We start from the raw sequence: 18,260 nt of genomic DNA, 5'->3' as shown, positions 1-18,260 counted from the left end.
AAGGACACAACAACCAGGACAGAGAGTAGGGGGATCGAACCGGCAACCTTTCAGTTACAGATGAGCTTCCCAACCCCCTGCACCAGAAGACTGAGATTTATTTATTTATCAGAAGAAGAGATTTATTCTAAAAACTGTTAAAGCTAGAAGCTACATCATGTCGGGTTTTATTTTCCGTTAATTCAAAAAGAAATATTTAAAGATATTAATCAAAACAAAAGAAAGGAAATGTTTAGCTGCTGATTTCATTCATCAGGGTTTCTCAGCACAGGAAGAAGAAACTTTTTGTCTTGTCACCAGGTCATGTCAGGGACAGATGCATGATGTTTGATTCAGAAATTTTCCTCACACTGAACCTGCTGCTTGTTTTTCTCCTGTTCTTCATATTTCCACCAGAAGAACGGGAAAAACTAATTGGTAACATAATTGCTGAGAAATAGGTTTCCTGTAACATAATGGGTTTTTTTTTTTTTTACTATTTCATTAATCTGAGTAGGAATCATCATCCCTGAAGTCAATTGACAAGAGTTGGTGCTGAAAATAGAGCCATCATTCTAGTCTTCACAGAAACCCCTGTGGCCCTGTATTGGATAAAACGAGGAACGTGGATGGATCTTTAGGCAGCTTCTTATTAGCAATCTGTTGCCATAAACACGTTCCCATTGCTTTAGCTGAACCTACAAAAAGTGTCAAAGAAAACACAAACAGATAAAATATTTTTTGTTCACCAAGAAGTTGATTACCAATGAGCTACTAGTCAAAAACATATCCAAACAAGCTGTTCAGTGTGTTATTAAAAAATTAAGACAACTAGAGAAAAAAAGACCCCCCCAAAAAAAATCAGCCATCAATTTAAATTTTGTTTGGTACTTTGAGACACTAAAATTTCTTTTTTTTATTATTAATATTACCAGGTTATTACCAGGAGAAGCTCACAAAACTTTCTGCTACACCTCAGTTTCTCCTTAAAATAAATAAAAGCTTTCATTTCATGGTACATCAGAAAAACAGACAAAAAAAAGAAAGGCATTGCACATGATGTAGAACCTTACATAAGTTATATTATTTAGCTTTTCTGCAAAAAAAGTTAGATAAGAGGCTATCGAGAGATCAGGGAGAGAAACATGTCAGTGTAAAACTACATGGTTCTTTACTTTCATATAACACTTTAAACACTCTACCTTTGGTAAACTGGACTGACTTAAACGATTATGAAAACTTGTTACCTAAAAAAAACCCCTCACTTAAAGAGGATTGTTACACATACTTCGTTTGCTTGAGAGGGAAAGAGTCACACAGAGTTCATATTTTAGACCAAGATGAAAACAACAAGTCTGTTTTGAAGCATTTCATATACTTTCCTATACAACCTTTATGAACCCTAAACCATGCCAAATGTCATTCAGTTATAGTTGATTAATGGATCCTGAATTATCAGGCACATTAATGATTCTCTATGAGCCACAGAACATCATCTACACTCAGATCATCACATACACTGTTTGTGTTGTCATGTCAGGGAGTGAGACCTGAAATCTGAATGACTGACATCTAAAGTCATCTGAGGACTAATAGCTGATCAGCATCTTTCAGGATTGGTATAAACCCTCATTTAATTTTATTTATACAAAAAACAAGTGAAATAACACAAACAACAACTGTAATAATTGTATTAACAACAATAAGAACAAAAGTGTCACGGTTCTGGGTCCATTGGACCCAGCAATTGAGTTTATTATGTTTTGGTTTACTTTTGCATCATGGATTATTCATTATGTTTCTCTGGTACTTTGTGTTTCAGTTATCTTGGTGTTTTGGATTGTTTTCTCATTCTCTTGTTGTGATGATGATGTTTATTAGAGTTTCATGTTTCTGTTTATCCATGTTTTAGGAATTGTGGTTTCATATATTATTTTCTGTCCGTGTCTTTTAGTAGTGTTTCATGTTTCCTGTTTTATTGTGAAAGTCTTTGTCTTAGGTTAGCGTGTGCAGCTTTGTTCCCCCTGTCTCGTTAGCCCTGATCTCTCCCAACTGTGTCTCCCTCCTGTTGCCCATTCCCTCATTACTACCCTGTGTATATAAGCCCTGTGTTTTCCCATGCTCGGTGTCGTGTCGTACCATCAAATTGTGCCTGTGTGTTTCTGTTCTCCGTATTCAGTGTTCACGTCATGTTTTATTTTCGTACCAACAATAAAGCTGAGGTTTTTGAGTTTCAAGTTGGTGTCTGAGTCCTGCGTTTGGATCCTCCTCTCCGCCTGCCTGCACACAGAGCCCTGACAGAACGACGCGACCAGTAATGGATCCAGCGGACTCACGCTTCGCCTCTGAGGGAGAGAATCTCACGCTCCTTTGGGATTACTGTTGGAGGGTAGTCCACGCCGCGAGCCCTTAAAAGAGGCAGCTGGAGGTAGTATTTTTTGATAATTTTTTGTCGTCCACTGCCTCCACTGTCAGTTTTCTAAATATAAATGGACTTAAACAAATAATAACAGCTTTAAGAGTGAGGCTAAGTTTTGAACCGTTTGGCATGGGTGGCCCAGGGAAAGAGGATTCAGTAGTTCTCCTGGAGGCCCTCGCCACTTGGTACTCTCAACGACAGCAGCATTTTTTGCCAAGGTTTATCGCCAAATCGTTTGATCCGTCCTTGAAGAAGAAATGCAACCCTCGCCGTCATCACCCAACCACACTTCCATTCTCTCCTGTAGTACGGGCTGGTGCAGTTTTCATTTCCACACCTTCAGCTCAGTTAGCTGGTCAGCAGCTACCCTCAGCTCAGTCTCCAGTGTCCCCTGGTCAGCAGCCCCCCCTCAGCTCAGTCTCCAGCGTCCCCTGGTCAGCAGCCCCCCCTCAGCTCAGTCTCCAGCGTCCCCTGCTCAGTAGCCACCCGTAGCCCTGTCACCTACTCCACCACCGCTTTCATCTCAAATTCAGTCACCCGTAGCTCAGTCTTCACCCCCGCTACCCATAGCTCAGGCTCTACCACAATCAGACTTTCTCCAAACCTTGTTACAGTCCATAGCCCAGTCAGTAGCGCAGTTAGTGGAGGAATCATCAGTGTTGTCATCTGCTCAGTCAGCCACTCATCTTCACCCTCAGCCAGGGGTCCCAATTGCCTCTGGTCCTGCATCTGGCCCGAGGAGCCCGTCCAGCTGCAAGCCAGCAGTCTTAAATAAGTCTTAAATAATCAGGCCCCATTTTATCTTAATGACCTTGTAGTACCATATCACCCTATTAGAGCACGTCGCTCTCGCTCTGCAGGCCTACTTGTTGTTCCTAGAGTATTTAAAAGTAGAATGGGAGGGAGAGCCTTCAGTTTTCAGGCCCCTCTTCTGTGGAACCAGCTTCCAGTTTGGATTCGGGAGACAGACACTATCTCTACTTTTAAGATTAGGCTTAAAACTTTCCTTTTTGCTAAAGCATATAGTTAGGGCTGGACCAGGTGACCCTGAATCCTCCCTTAGTTATGCTGCAATAGATGTAGGCTGCCGGGGGGTTTCCCATGATGCATTGAGTTTTTCCTTTCCAGTCACCTTTCTCACTCACTATGTATTAATAGACCTCTCTGCATTGAATCATATCTGTTATTAACCTCTGTCTCTCTTCCACTGCATGTCTTTATCCTGTCTTGCTTCTCTCACCCCAACCGGTCGCAGCAGATGGCCGCCCCTCCCTGAGCCTGGTTCTGCCGGAGGTTTCTTCCTGTTAAAAGGGAGTTTTTCCTTCCCACTGTCGCCAAAGTGTTTGCTCATAGGGGGTCATATGATTGTTGGGTTTTTCTCTGTGTCTATGAAGCGCCTTGAGGCGACTTTTGTTGTGATTTGGCGCTATATAAATAAAATTGAATTGAATCCACGCCTGGTCCGGCCTCCGTGCCTTCATCCACGCCTGGTCCGGCCTCCGTGCCTTCATCCACGCCTGGTCCGGCCTCCGTGCCTTCATCCACGCCTGGTCCGGCCTCCGTGCCTTCATCCACGCCTGGTCCGGCCTCCGTGCCTTCATCCACGCCTGGTCCGGCCTCCGTGCCTTCATCCGTCCGGCGGTTGCCACACTGCCGTCAGAGCCATCTCGACCTGTTCCGCTTCGCCTCTGCCGGCCGTTTTCCAGGCCTCTAAGTTGGCATCATGGCCTTCGGGGACTGCCTCCGGAAAGAGTTCGTCACCGCCACTGCCTTCCATGTGGTTGGCCTCCTAATTGGGTTTGCCTGCGTCGCTGCCGTTGCCGTGTGCACGGCCAGCCTCCAGAACTGTCTTCGTCCTTGTGTTGTCGACCCCCGGGTCGACCCCCTGAACTTTTCATGGACTCTTGGTGAGCTCTAGTTTCATTTTTGATGTGTTTTCCTGCACTTTTTGACTCTTATGCACCTTTTTTGTTTGGTTTCTTTTGTTTGGTTTACCATCAGATTGTGCCTGTGTGCTTCTATTCTCCGTATTCAGTGTTCACGTCATGTTTTGTTTTCATACCAGCAATAAAGTTGAGGTTTTTGAGTTTCAAGTTAGTGTCTGAGTCCTGCGTTTGGATCCTCCTCTCCGCCGGCCCGCACACAGAGCCCTGACAAAAAGAAGCTTCTAGAACACTCAGTCAAACATAAACCTCCAACAGATCCAGCCATTTGGTTCCTCCTGGCTGACCTGCAGGTAAGAAACAGATGTGGGGTATAAGCTGTCAGGTAGATGAGTGAAATAAGTAAGTAAAAATTATTAATGTAGCACTTTTAAAGACAAGAATCTATTACAAAGTGATTTAACATTGATATTAAAAACAGCGCACAGAAACACAATGCACAAGATTACCAAAATGTTTGTTAGCTCATCAGAAATGTTCTGTAATTTTTTATATTTTATTTTTTGTCTGGGAGTGTCATCTACTGGTTGTAACTTAATCTCGGCTCCATCCAGAAAAGCCCAATGCCTAGGTGGAGTTACCAAGCTGGATATTACACTACCAGGATCACAACAAAGATTCTGGTAAGGAAAGGTGTGACCACAGCAGAGAGCAACCAGCGTGTTGCTGTGGACTTAAATAAGGCATGTGTGAAAATTGTACTCTCCAAATTCCACCAATATTAAGTGTCCTACCAGAGGGGTGAGGACACTGGACCATGTAAATACATCAAGCAGTCCTACAGACTGACACTCCTCCATGACCTAGGACAATCTGACAAAACAAGCCCCTGCAAGCATCCTGGTCATGGTTACAGACCTAGAGCACTCACAGGAAGCGCTACATGGAGATGGTCTTCGTGGACTACAGCTCAGCATTTAACACCATAATCCCAGACATTTTTACCATGAAGCTGGACCACCTTCAACCTGATCCTTGATTAAATATTTCCTCATCAACTGGCCCCAAACACTCCAATAGTCGGGCACCCATATCTCTGCCAATCTCATCTGGGCCCACAACACCAACGTGCTGGAAAAGAAGGCCCAGTAGCAGCTGCAGTTCCTCCGTGTCCTGAGAAAGAATAAACCAGACCAGATGCTGCAGCTGGTCTTCTACTATGCCTCAGTGGAGAGCATGCTCTTCTACTGCTTTGGTATTTGGGATGCAGGGGCTACAACTGAGAACAAAGGCTGCGCAGAGGGCAATTAACCACACCCAAAAAGCATTGGCTGCCTTCTGCCTCCCATGGAGGCCATCGTCTCTTACTCCTTTCTCATGGAAAAGAAGGCCATCACCAATGACCCCTTGCACCCCGCCTAGCACCCGTTTGACCCATGCTCTCTGGTCGGTGCATAAGTTGAGTCACTTTCCACACCTCCAGAGTCCGAAACGCCTTCTTTCCATTCGGACTCTCAACAAGTACTGTCCCTGCTGGTGACTTCTTGTAACAATTGGATGAACCTAGAATCTTAGCTCACGATGACTTGATGTCTTCATTTTCATCTGGCCAATCACATGCAAAGATTAGGATCACAACATTGTGTGAAAGAAAGGAGGGCAGAGACTGTGAAGACAGCGACTGTGGTGATACAGGCCAGGTACACAGAGCGACACAGAGAGAAGGATGTGGAATTAAGTGCAGATGTATTGGGAAAAGTGATAAAAATATCAGAAAAGAAACTGGCTGCATTTAAATGATACTGGAGACAGCAAAGCTGAGCGCTGAATTTTTAAAATTGTAATATGTTAAAACAAATTCAAAAAATACTCCTAAGCGCTGCTCATATCTACCTGTAGCTGGAGGAGAGGTGTTATTCATTGGCCCTGGAAGAGTGTCCTGTTTTGAGTCAGGTATCTGTGCTGCACCATCCACTGTGTTGAATAAACCACAGCCTGCTGCAAGTCATATCAAAAGAACAACATTTATTCCAAAACAAATGACCCCTGACAAACAAACGTTTTGATGAGGAGCTGGCTGACATCACTGGCAGTGACTTTCAGACATTTTTTCCATCGTAGAGAAAAACAGATTTCAGATTGTCTTTGTCCAGGCTTTAAACCCCATGTGTGTTCTTCTGAGCAGCAGTAAATGCACAAAAATAAGGCTTTCATGAAAACACTAATTCAAACACTTCTTACCAACACAGATCATTCACAGCTGGGCTAAAATAGAAGGCTCCCAGTGATACTGAATGAAGAGCCATTAAAGAGCAATAAGGCAGCAGAGCTAAAAGAGCCAAAGATCTCACAAACACTGAACACTTCTCACTCACTTGGAGAACCAACTTTCAGGTTGATGATGTTGATGACCTTTATAGGTTTTCCAGCTCTCTTGATGACACGGCACTCGTATGTTCCAGCATCATCTTGTCTCACATTCTTCAGAATCAAAGACACGTCTCCATCAGCTATCTGTCTGTCCTTCAGATCCACCTGGTTCTCAAAAGATGGATGCTGGTAATCTGGAACAAGTCGTCCATGCTGATATAAAAGGACAAGTTCTTCATCTTCCAGGTCAGTTCTGCTCCATTCTACAACTATGACACAGAGAATTTTCAATAATATCACTTATCACAAAATTAATGTGTGCAGGCTCATGTTGCCTGCACACACACAGACAAACGGAATGAATATGAAATAATCCTACTCAATTTCTTTGTCTTTATCTATCATTGAAATGGTATTTATCTCCTGACAGGTAAAACTCACCTGCAGAGGTAAACATGCAGAGGCTGAATAACAACAAAGCTGAGCAGAGTGATGCAGTCACAGCAGACATTTCCTCTAGCACAGATGGTCTTAGTTTGTTCTAAATGTCTGTATTTTCAGTGAATAACAGAACGTGAGTTTACGTGGGAGAAACGTTTCGTCACTCATCCAAGTGACTTCTTCAGTCTCAGCTGACTGCAGGTTTCCCCAAATCTTATAAACAGTACATTTGCATAATGACTGAAACCAGCCCACTGAATCAACAATGGGCTGGGAGGTCAGTTCCTTGATCATAATTATGCAAAGCTCTCATGACCATTGATCAACAACCACTAACCAAAACCCACTGATCGAAGACCACCATCATTTCCATCAGTAATGGGGAACATCTAAAAGCTGACGTGTACCGTAAACCTACGCATACGGATCAGTATCTAAGGTTTGACTCTCATCATCCACTGGAGCACAAACTGGATGTCATCAGGATCAGGACGCTACAATACAGAGCGAAAACCATCCCCACTGACACAGCGGCCAGGGATGCAGAAGAACAGCACATCAAGAAGGCCCTGAGCCTTCTTGATGTGCTGTTGGCTATCCGATTGGCCTCCCTGCTGCTGCGGAGCCTGGGACGCTCTGCTTGCCTCCACCCCGGGGGGAAGGGTAACAACTCTTGGGTCTGGGTTCTGTTTCCCCCTCTGGGGGCGAGGGTACCTGGACCCGGGGTGTAGAGTATGTTTGGGGAGTGTGATTGTGTTTACATGTCCATTTATGTCAGTCCTTACGTTGGGTGAGTGCTGAGTGTTTATATATGTGTGCATGAGGGTGGGAACGCATGTTTGTTTCTGTGTGTGCTTGTTTGTCTGTGTCTATATGTCAGGTCGGGTCTTAGACTCCACCTCTCTGGGAACTCCCAGGCCCTCCAAGGCCTATCTCCCCTCACCACACTCCCTGCCGGTGACTGATGCTCTCAGGGGTCGGTGCATTGGTGGTTCTTGGTGTCCGGGGCTGGGCACTCAGGTATGTACCGGCTCACTCCCGGTGGCTACCTGGCGGGGCCTGGCGCCTGTTGCTCGGTCAGGCCTCCTCCGGGGTGCGGGGGGCCCTCGGGCCTCGTCTGGGGATCCTCGGCCCTTCCCATGAGGGTGGCACGGATGCCCCTCCGGTGGTCCTCCTTGGGCTCTCGTGTTCCAGGGCCTCTGGATGTCTGGGGCCTGGATCTCCTCCATGCCTGCTTCATGCCCTGGGGGACGGGGCTATGGCTCGCTACATCCTCTTGCAGACCATTACATGTGGAAACCATTTGAATACAAGCGCGCTGATCCACACAGGTATGCACACGGATGTTCACTGCTCGTAGACTTAAATTACACCTTTCTTGGCTGCTACTTCAAAGCACACATTGTGCGCTGTCTGTCCTGCGTGCTGCACAACAACACTGAATATTTAGTATTTACTGCTGTTTACACTTAGCTAGATTAATGCGATGGTGTTGTGTTTAGTATGTTGCTTTGGTTTTTTTTGCTTGTTTTCTATTCTTTCTCTCTCAACAGGTGATCCAGGAGATTTTATTTTATTTTTTTTCCCCCTTTCTCACTGTCCCTCTCCCCTTCTGTTTTTCTTTTCCTTCCTCTTTCTTTCTCCCTTTCCTATCCCTCACTCATGTCTGTCCCATCTGTAACAACTGAAAATAAAATAAAATAAATAATTAAAAACAAAGGCCGATCAAATGGACCAATACGGCAATGCCATGATGATCCATTTGGCAAAGTAAATCCATTGGGTATCCTTGTTGGTCTTCAGACAACAATTCTGATGGCTAAAGAACCAAATGGGACAGGGGAAAAAAAAAAAATAATAATAATTTTCCCTTTCCAGTTCACAATCAATCCCACCCCTAGGTCAAAAAATATGTATAGGACAATTGGCCTAATCTAATATTTTGTATGAACCTGTCCAGCTGTCCATTTAGTTGAATGTAGGATTAACTCATAAGTCTTGCTAAAGTACCTTGTATTCTGATTCATCGCAGCAGCAACAGCAGCAGTTTGGTTGGATGATGTTAGCAACTGCAGAAAGTGTCTTGCTGACCGAAAAATTTCATCCTGCATAATCTGCATTATTTATTTGCAGTGTTCGTCTATCTATCAATATCTGCGGAGTATTTATTTTTTTAACGAGTATCCTATTTTCTAAAGCACAGCATGTAAATGGTAGCTCAGTTAGCAGGATGCTAGCATGTAGCGCTTAGTGAGACACGCCTCAGACGAGTTGAGCAAAGACCCCGTCTGTGTACTTTATACGTGAGCAACGGATTTAAATAAAATTAAGGTTTCAAAAGACAAACTTGAAGATGAAAAACAATATACTCACCGGAGAGCTGCCAGGGTTTGCCGCTGCCATTTTGGCGCTCCTAAATTCAAAACTGCCTCTGCAGACAGGCATGGGAGGGTAGACGCTCTTCTCCGCGGCTAAGCAGGATTTTGCAGTTTTACTTCCCTTTCAGCCGTCGTTTTTTCTCTGAATCACAAATGAGTTATTCTACTGACTGTTTATTCAGTACACGTATGCGACATTTCTAAGTAACGGCTTCCTGAACCATACTTCAAAGGACTTTTTCGCGACCCAAGCCTCTTTGCAAAGCGATAGCTCAGCTAATAGCAGGAAAGCTCTGTTACCTCAGCGATGTTTTCAGCAGCTCAGGGAAGCAAAAGGAAGGAAAAAGAAACACCCATGAAGTTTAAAAGTCTAACCAAAGGAGCAACCAAGGAAATGGAGAGAAACACAGGTGTTGCTGGCTCAAAAACCAGCCCCAAGAATGCCGTGACTGCCGAACATGACTACAACCGCAGCAAAAGTCCTGAACTGATGCCACTGCCGGACTCGGATCCCGATACTCCAGCCAGACCAGATGGTAAAAAACACAAAGGTGATATAACTCTTGCTGATGTGCAAAACAACATTGCTACTTTAATTAATGAGCGCTCAGATAATCTGGAGGCTATGATCAGCAAGAATACTGTTAACATCGAGGCCATGAAGAAGTCTATTGACTTCATGTTCTTGGAAGTAGAATCTTTGAAGAATGTCACCAAATCCATTAAAGCTACTTGTGAAAAAAACAGCAGCAGAATGTCTCAAGTAGAACTGAAGGTCAACGAGGTTGAAAGATACCATCGGAGATGGAATCTCAGGCTCTCAGGTGTCCCTGAGCAAAAGCAAGAAGACATCACCAGGAAAGTACTTGACATCTGCTGCACTGTTGCCGGGGAAACAAGTGCAGGATTCAAAAACAGCATTGATGTAGTTCATCGCCTGGGCCGCTACAGCGAAACTCACAAGAAACCAAGGCTGGTTATCATTCGATTTGTGACAAGATCAGCTCGTGACTTGATCTGGAGAAAAGCTAAAAACTGCTCCTTTCTGAAAGAAAACTACATGAGGTTCACTGAAGATCTGTCCTCTGCTGACAGGGCAATTCAAGAGAAGCTTTGGCCTCTTATTGATGCTGCAAGGAAAGAAGGAAAAAGAGCTCACTTTGCCGGGGTCCGTGTGATCATTGAGGGGAAAGAGGTGCACCCAACGCTCACTTCGCCTGAGGATCAAGCTGCACCTGCGATGATGGAGGTTTCATGCCCTCCTTGAGGTATAAAGTTAAAGAGGTCAAAGGGGTTGTTTACAATTTTGAGGTTCAGGATAAAAGTTAATACCAGTTCCATGTTAACTATGGGAAGTAAACTGTTCATTATTTTGTGTTAAAGCCGCACTGTCTATATCACTTTGTTCTCTCAATGTCAGGGGTTTAAGAGACACTGTTAAGCGAAAAGCTTTGTTTTTGTTTGCAAATCAACAGAATACTGACTTTGTTTTTTTTTTCAAGAATCACATTCTGTTATTAAGGATACTGCTTTTTGGAAAACACAGTGGGGCAAGGACCTATGGTTCTCACATGGATCAGAAAGATCGGCAGGAGTTACTACTCTGAAGAACAAATTTAATGGGAATGTTATGCACTCTGAAATGGACTCAGAAGGACACTATGTGTTAATGATTGTCAACATTGATGGTACACTTCTTCTTCTTGCCAACGTGTATGGTTTTAATTCTAAGTCTGATAATGACTTCTTACTGGATGCCCTTGAAACACGCTTTTTGTTCTGGTTATCCAAATACCCGAATCTCCTGTTATTAGTTGGAGGCGATTTTAACATTGCTCCAGATCCTTCACTAGACAGATGGCCACCTAGCTCAAATAACTCTCTGTCCTGTTGTTTAAATACATTCATGCAAAAGTTTCATTTAATAGACATTTGGAGATTTAAAAACCCTAAAGCCAGACTATTTACATGGAGTAACAAATCCAACTCTTCTAAATCCCGTATTGACTTCTGGTTAATTTCTGATTGCTTAAATAGGGATAATGTTATAGCCAATATAATGCCAACTCCACTCACGGATCACAAAGCGGTATCACTTCAGGTCTTTTTCAATACTAATGCTGCCCAAACTTGTAGGAGCTGCTACTGGAAACTTAATAACTCCCTTTTAAAACATGAAAAAGTGCTTGAAGATATTTTGTCATTAATCAAACGTTTCTGGGATAAAGCCCTAACCAGTCATCTCTACTGTCAAAACTGGGAACTCTTTAAATTTGAAGCCGCTAAATATTTAAGAGAGTATGGCTCATCTGCAGCAAAACAGAGGAAAAATGAAGAAATTAATGTAATTACTAGGATATCTGCTCTCACTCAGATCCCACCAGAGAACCTATCTGAAGAAGATAAAACTGACTTAGCTTTGCAACAGAGTAAGTTAAATGATATTTATAAACTGAAAGCAGAGGGAGCCTTTGTGAGATCAAGGAGAAGATGGTTAGAAGAAGGTGAACAACACTCATCCTATTTTTTTAAATTAGAGAAATCTCATTCTAAACTTAGTTCTGTTCGGAGACTTAATATTGACGGTATTATAACTGATGATCCCCGAAAAGTCTCCACCTATTGCTCCAATTTTTATAGAAATTTATACAAGTCAGAGTTTGATGAGAGTGCTGCTCTGAGCTTTATGGAACAAATCCCTGATGTGCGAACAGTTAAAGAAGATCAGATGAGTTTCTGTGATAGGCTGATATCTATTAGTGAAGTGCTACCTGCTATTCGACGTCTTAAACTTAATAAATCCCCAGGAACCGATGGCTTAACCTCTGAATTTTACATTACTTTTGCAGATCAACTGGCTCCATTTCTTCTTAATGTATACATTGAAAGTCTTACAAATCAGTCTCTTCCCCCCACTTTATCACAAGGTCTGTTAACCCTAATCCCAAAGCCAAAGAAAGATCCCACTTATATTGACAATTGGAGGCCAATTTGCCTCCTTAATAATGATTATAAGATCCTAGCTCAGATCTTTGCCAAAAGACTGAAAGCTGTTTTGAATGATATTATTGATGAAACTCAGTCTGGCTTTATGGCTAACAGACACATATCCAACAACATCAGACTTGTTTTTGACCTAATTGATTATGCAGATTTGTGTAGGGATGATAGCTTTATCTTATTTGTAGATTTCTGCAAAGCGTTAGATACGATTGAACATGGTTTTATTTTTCAGGCTTTGGACAAATTTGGCTTTGGCCCTTATTTTCAGAATGCAATTAAAACAATGTACAAAAATGTGAATTGCTCCATCAAACTACAAGCAGGTACATCACCTAGGTTTAACTTGAACCGCGGTATCAGGCAAGGCTGCCCCATCTCCCCATACTTATTTCTCATCTGTGCTCAACTCCTCTCTGATTATATTAAACGCAGTCCTCTGAAAGGTATAACAATTGCGGATGAAGAAATATTCATTAGTCAACTTGCTGATGATACCACTCTCTTTTTAAAAGATGCTTCACAGGTGCAGATGGCTATTAACACAATTAATGCCTTTTCTTTAGCTTGAGGACTCCACCTAAACATTGGCAAATGTGAACTGCTTGCCCTTAGAAATTGCACCAGTCTATCTATTGCTGGCATCCCAGTGAAAGAGTCTGTCACTTACCTTGGTATAGTCATTAATAAAAATCAATCCACCAGGTGCTCCCTTAATTTCACTCCAATTTTGGACAAAACACAAAAAAAGCTAAATGCTTGGCTGCAGCGGGATTTATCCATTAAAGGGAGAGTTTTACTCACGAAAGCAGAGGGTTTATCTCGTCTAACTTATGCTGCTTTGTCTCTTGATGTAAATAAAGAAACCCTGGCAGATATTGACAGACTTATTTATAATTTCATATGGAAGAATAGAATTCATTATATTAAAAGATCAGTTTTATCCAACTCATACCAACATGGTGGAGTAAACTTTCTTGACTTCTCCTCATTAAACAATGTGTTTAAAATAAACTGGATTAAACAATTTTTCAGGAACCCAACCTCAATTTGGAACTTTATTCCCAATTATATTTTCTCAAAAATTGGTGGTCTTAACTGTCTTTTGCTTTGTAATTACAATATCGATAAAATCCCTTTAAAACTATCCAACTTTCATAAACAAATGCTTCTTTCCTGGTCATTGATTTATAAACACAATTTTTCTCCACATAGATACTATATTTGGAAAAATAGAGACATTTTATACAAACATAAATCTGTGTTTTTAAGTAATTGGTTTGATAATGGGATTCATCGTGTTGCACAACTTATAAATCCAGCTGGAGGTTTACTCTCTTTCTTAGAATTTTTGAATACATATGGTCTTCCTGTTCCACCAAAGGAATATGCCATAGTGTTTGATGCTATCCCTGCTGGGGTCTTAATGCTGTTTAGAAATCTTGTTGTTAGTGATTTGACCCCTTTACCACTGGATCCTGCTGTTACTTATGTCGGTCAGGTGTGTTTCCCTTCTGTAAGGAGGAAAAACAACCGTGAAATACGAACTCTGTTTCAAAAAGACAGAACTTGTGTCCCAACGGTTGTCGCCTACTAGAATAACTTATACCAGGACCTGGAATTGGAGAAGATTTGGACCTTACCGTCGAAATTTCTATTAAATAACAAAGTAAAGGAAATATATTTTAAAGTTATTCATCGTTTTTACCCAACTAGGTCTTTTCTTGTACGTTATAAAAAGGACATTGATGTTAACTGTACATTTTGTAGTTGTGTGAAGGAAGATATTTCTCATTTATTTTGGTCATGCTTATACACGAATCTTTTCTGGCAAGAATTTTGTGTTTTTGTTGTTTCCTTTATTCTTTCTGAGTTCTCTCTTTGTTACGAGAAAATATTGTTTGGTTTCTTTAAGTACCCCATGCACAGGGCAAACGAATTTTATTTGATTAACTTATTGATATTATTGGCCAAATTTCATATACATAAGTCGAAATTTTCTAACGCAAAACCATCCTTTCGGTGCTTTTTAAATGAAACCAAACAATATGTTAAAACCATACAACATTCTCAAAATCAAAAAGCTGTCAAAACCATAAACCTATGTTCCCTGTTCAATATCATGTGATTCTATAATAGACTGTGTCTATTTTGCTTTTACGAACCCCCTGACATTGTGTTTGCTATTTTGTATTTGTATATCTGTATTTTGTGCTTTGTCAATAAAAAAAAAAAAAAAAAAAAAAAAAAGGATAAGCGGAAGCGAATGGATGGATAGATGGATGGACCCCACGTGGTTACGTTGGTCTGCTTCGTCACGTGACCGCGCAGCAACAAATCACAGCAGAGCCGGAAAAGGAGGCGGAGCAAAGTGTGTGTGCAGGAGAGGAGTCGAGCAGAGAGAGCTGCTTTTTTATGAAACGGGAGTAAAGTAGTAAACTTACAGGAACATATACCACTACCAACGTTGGGATTAATTTCTGCATCGATCTGCACACCCTTGTCTCCTGGATCGTAGCTCAGATCAGCGTGAACCACGTGGGTCTCTGCTCCCTGATCTGTTTCTTAAGACTTCCAGCTTCATCACGGAGTTTCTGTCGGTTTGTGGGCTCATCTAAAGGTAAGCACCGAGCTAACTTTAATGTGGGTTCAGTTTATGTTGAGTTTATCTCCCTTGAGAAATAATAGATTGCTTGGTATACACTGGAGTTAGACAGACTGTAGAGTTTGGGATTGTCTGCAACATTATAATCTGGCGGTTGCTATGGGGTAAGAATACATACAGAAAAATAGTCTTTGAATATGAACAAAGGGTGCAGGGCAGGAGAAGAGCCAACCCTCAGGACAGGAAGCCACGGGTACAAGCGTGGGGGAGGGCAATCAGCCTTTAGAATAGGACTTCATAGGGCTTTGGAGTTGACGTCACGCCGCAAAGCATTGTGGGAGCGCAGCGTCGTTTTCGGGGTCTACGAATCAAAACAAACACACTGTGTGGGAACGACGACTACAAGAAAGATGCTTAAAAGCAGCTCAAAAGAGAACGGACTGTATAGAGACCGATTGCGTCCAGAGGCGAAGCAGCGGTACTTGCAGAAAAAAGCTGCATTGGAAATGTGGACCCGTATGAAATACGCCCGTGGAGTGGAAACCCTGAAGACCAACCGCTACTGACTTAGCCTGACATATTTTCGGACCATGGGCCTGTTCTTCGTACGTCGCTTACTACATCCAAGATCAAATGACACATCCAAGACCAAACCATCGCGCTAACCGTGAGCTCGCTAATCCGGTTCCCCGAACACACCTGCTGTTGACGATTAGTACAGCTGGACGCAGTAATGTGACATCACTGGGTGTCGTAAAAGGGGCTACGCATCGATAGTAGAAACATTGATCGGCAACCCGCTGATTGGTCGGCGAAAATGTCGAAGGGGCGTGCTCGGTATTTTCCGGCAGCAGAGCAAGAACTCATGAGTGAGGGATTTCAGGAGTTTCAGAGTTTAATTAAAACGCCCCGGGTGGGCTTCGGGGAACCGAACGATCCAGGATCAAAAGATACAGTAAATAAAGTAACGTTAGTAGTGGGTGATATCATGTAAACACTCATTTTGTGTAAACATTTTGTCATTTGTAAACTATAAATGACATTGATTCTACATTGTAACTGATGTGATGTTCTATAAGGTGGTTTTAATTTAAAAAAAAAAAAAAAAAAAAAAAAGAGGCAAAAATTAGTTTGTTTCTTTATTCAACTTTTGAACAGTGGGACTCAGTCAGTACATATTCAGTAAATGCAAATTATTTACACAGCAGTGCACTACAGGCATAAATCTAGACCCCTAGATAAAACATTATGGGTCATTCCCACAACCCACAGCTTTACTGTGCTCCAGCAAAGTATCCAATAGCAGTGACAACTCCTCCAAAGTAGCAGGTGGGATTTTCCTTTTTTGAGGACGGCTCCTTTTCCCTGTCACTACAGATGGTCTGTTTATGTTTTGATCAAGAGCCTTTTTTTGGGGCAGCTGAAGAGGAGAAGTCTATCTTATGGCCAACCTCTGGCTGTATCTTGGTCATATTACCCAGCAAAACCCAGTATGCAGGTTCATCTGTAACAGTCCTTGTGCCACAGATCAACACTGTTGCTTCTACATTAAACAGAAGAGCAGCGACATGGGTGCAGGTCTCTGCGACTCGGGCCATACAGGTGCAGTGGGCGGCTTCAACCTTCCCTGTGATGCTCACAGTGACCCATGGCTGCAATGCTGGTTCATTCAGTCTTTGAGAGTGCAGTGAAACACACACAGACAAAGTCCTTTTAAATACAAGAACTATGAGCCAAGGCCGACGTAAATGTGTTTTATCTACTTTATCATAAATGTAACAAAGTGTTTAGAAAGTTAGCACATACATGTAATTTTTCATTTCTTTATGTGTCCATCTATAGAACGCTGCATGTTATATTCTAAATCTGCCTGTTCTCTGTCAGAAACCTGCCTGCAGAAAATGAACCTAAAGTATGTAATGCAAGGATGTCATCACTTTAGAGATGGAGAAAGCATAAAGTGACAATTATGAATCACTTAGTATGATCAGGAGATTCTGCAGGTCATTAATCAATGTATAAAACTAAAATAAAATGTATTTTTAGTGACACAGGATACAAACATGGAAGCAAGATGTATAATTAGAATTATTTATAATAAATATGAATAAATTAGTGCAATTTCTTTAACCATAAAGAACAACAATCCTTCAGGACAGTGTCTCATCAATGCACTGAACTCACTATGTTATCCCTCTAACAGTCTCCACATGTTCTCACTGTAATTTCCCCTCATGAATGAATTTATGCTGCACTAATCTGAATGTTTGCAGGGAAATCAAACGCATTTCACTCGCAGTACTCGAGCTGACTTACCTTTGTTTGAATGACGACTTGTACGCGCTGACTCCACAGACAATGTCAGGCTACATATGTAGCGGTTGGTCTTCAGGGTTTCTACTCCACGGGCGTATTTCATACGGGTCCACATTTCCAATGCAGCTATTTTGTGCAAGTACCGCTGCTTCGCCTCTGGACGCAATCGGTCTCTATACAGTTCATTCTCTTTTGAGCTGCTTTTAAGCATCTTTCTTGTAGTCGTCGTTCCAACACAGTGTGTTTGTGTTGATTCGTAGACCCCGAAAATGGCGCTGTGCTCCCTTAATGCATTGCGGCGTGACGTCAACTCCAAAGCCCTATAGAGATTGTTTGAACTCATGATCTGTATAAAAGACACCTGTCCACAGCCTCAAACAGTCAGACTCCAAACTCCGCCATGGCCAAGACCAAAGAGCTTTCGAAGGACACCAGGAAAAGTATTGTAGACCTGCACCAGACTGGGAAGAGTGAATCTACAATAGGCAAGCAGCTTGGTGTGAAAAAATCAACTGTGGGAGCAATCATCAGAAAATGGAAGACATACAAGACCACTGATAATCTCCCACGATCTGGGGCTCCACGCAAGATCTCATCCCGTGGGGTCAAAATGATCATGAGAACGGTGAGCAAAGATCCCAGAACCACACGGGGGGACCTGGTGAATGACCTTCAGAGAGCTGGGACCAAAGTAACAAAGGTCACCATCAGTAACACACTACAACGGCAGGGAATCAAATCCCGCAGTGCCAGACGTGTTCCGCTGCTGAAGCCAGTGCATGTCCAGGCCCGTCTGAAGTTTGCCAGAGAGCACATGGATGATACAGCAGAGGATTGGGAGAATGTTATGTGGTCAGATGAAACCAAAG

General features: G+C 42.4%; 1 protein-coding gene and 2 long non-coding RNA genes across 4 annotated transcripts in view; 2 read left to right on the top strand and 1 right to left on the bottom strand.

The window, feature by feature from the left end:
- LOC147334038 (polymeric immunoglobulin receptor-like) overlaps positions 1 to 18,260 on the top strand; it is a 419,044-nt gene that overhangs the window by 107,462 nt on the left and 293,322 nt on the right. The gene's annotated exons all lie outside the window — the stretch shown is intronic.
- On the bottom strand, positions 244 to 16,385 carry LOC147334048 (uncharacterized). 2 transcript variants are annotated; one of them, XR_015128459.1, is made up of 5 exons: positions 9,771 to 16,385; positions 9,466 to 9,612; positions 6,657 to 6,920; positions 6,175 to 6,279; positions 244 to 4,628 (listed from the first exon to the last, which is right to left on the bottom strand). It is a non-coding gene; the product is annotated as an uncharacterized LOC147334048 (long non-coding RNA). The 2 variants fall into 2 exon arrangements; XR_015128458.1 differs by having other exon boundaries at positions 9,466 to 16,385.
- The window catches only part of LOC147334046 (uncharacterized), a 40,255-nt gene continuing 36,823 nt past the window's right edge, over positions 14,829 to 18,260 (top strand). Inside the window, exon 1 of the long non-coding RNA XR_015128483.1 lies at positions 14,829 to 15,090. This is a non-coding gene — a long non-coding RNA (uncharacterized LOC147334046). The remainder of the gene's footprint in view (positions 15,091 to 18,260) is intronic.

Source organism: Aulonocara sp. 'chitande type north' Nkhata Bay, linkage group LG3, assembly GCF_057382095.1.
Source record: "Aulonocara sp. 'chitande type north' Nkhata Bay isolate Kocher_YH1m ecotype deep benthic linkage group LG3, A_spYH_male_GT1.1, whole genome shotgun sequence".
Classification (NCBI taxonomy): Eukaryota; Metazoa; Chordata; class Actinopteri; order Cichliformes; family Cichlidae; genus Aulonocara; species Aulonocara sp. 'chitande type north' Nkhata Bay.
This window is presented reverse-complemented; position numbering and strand designations above follow the sequence as displayed.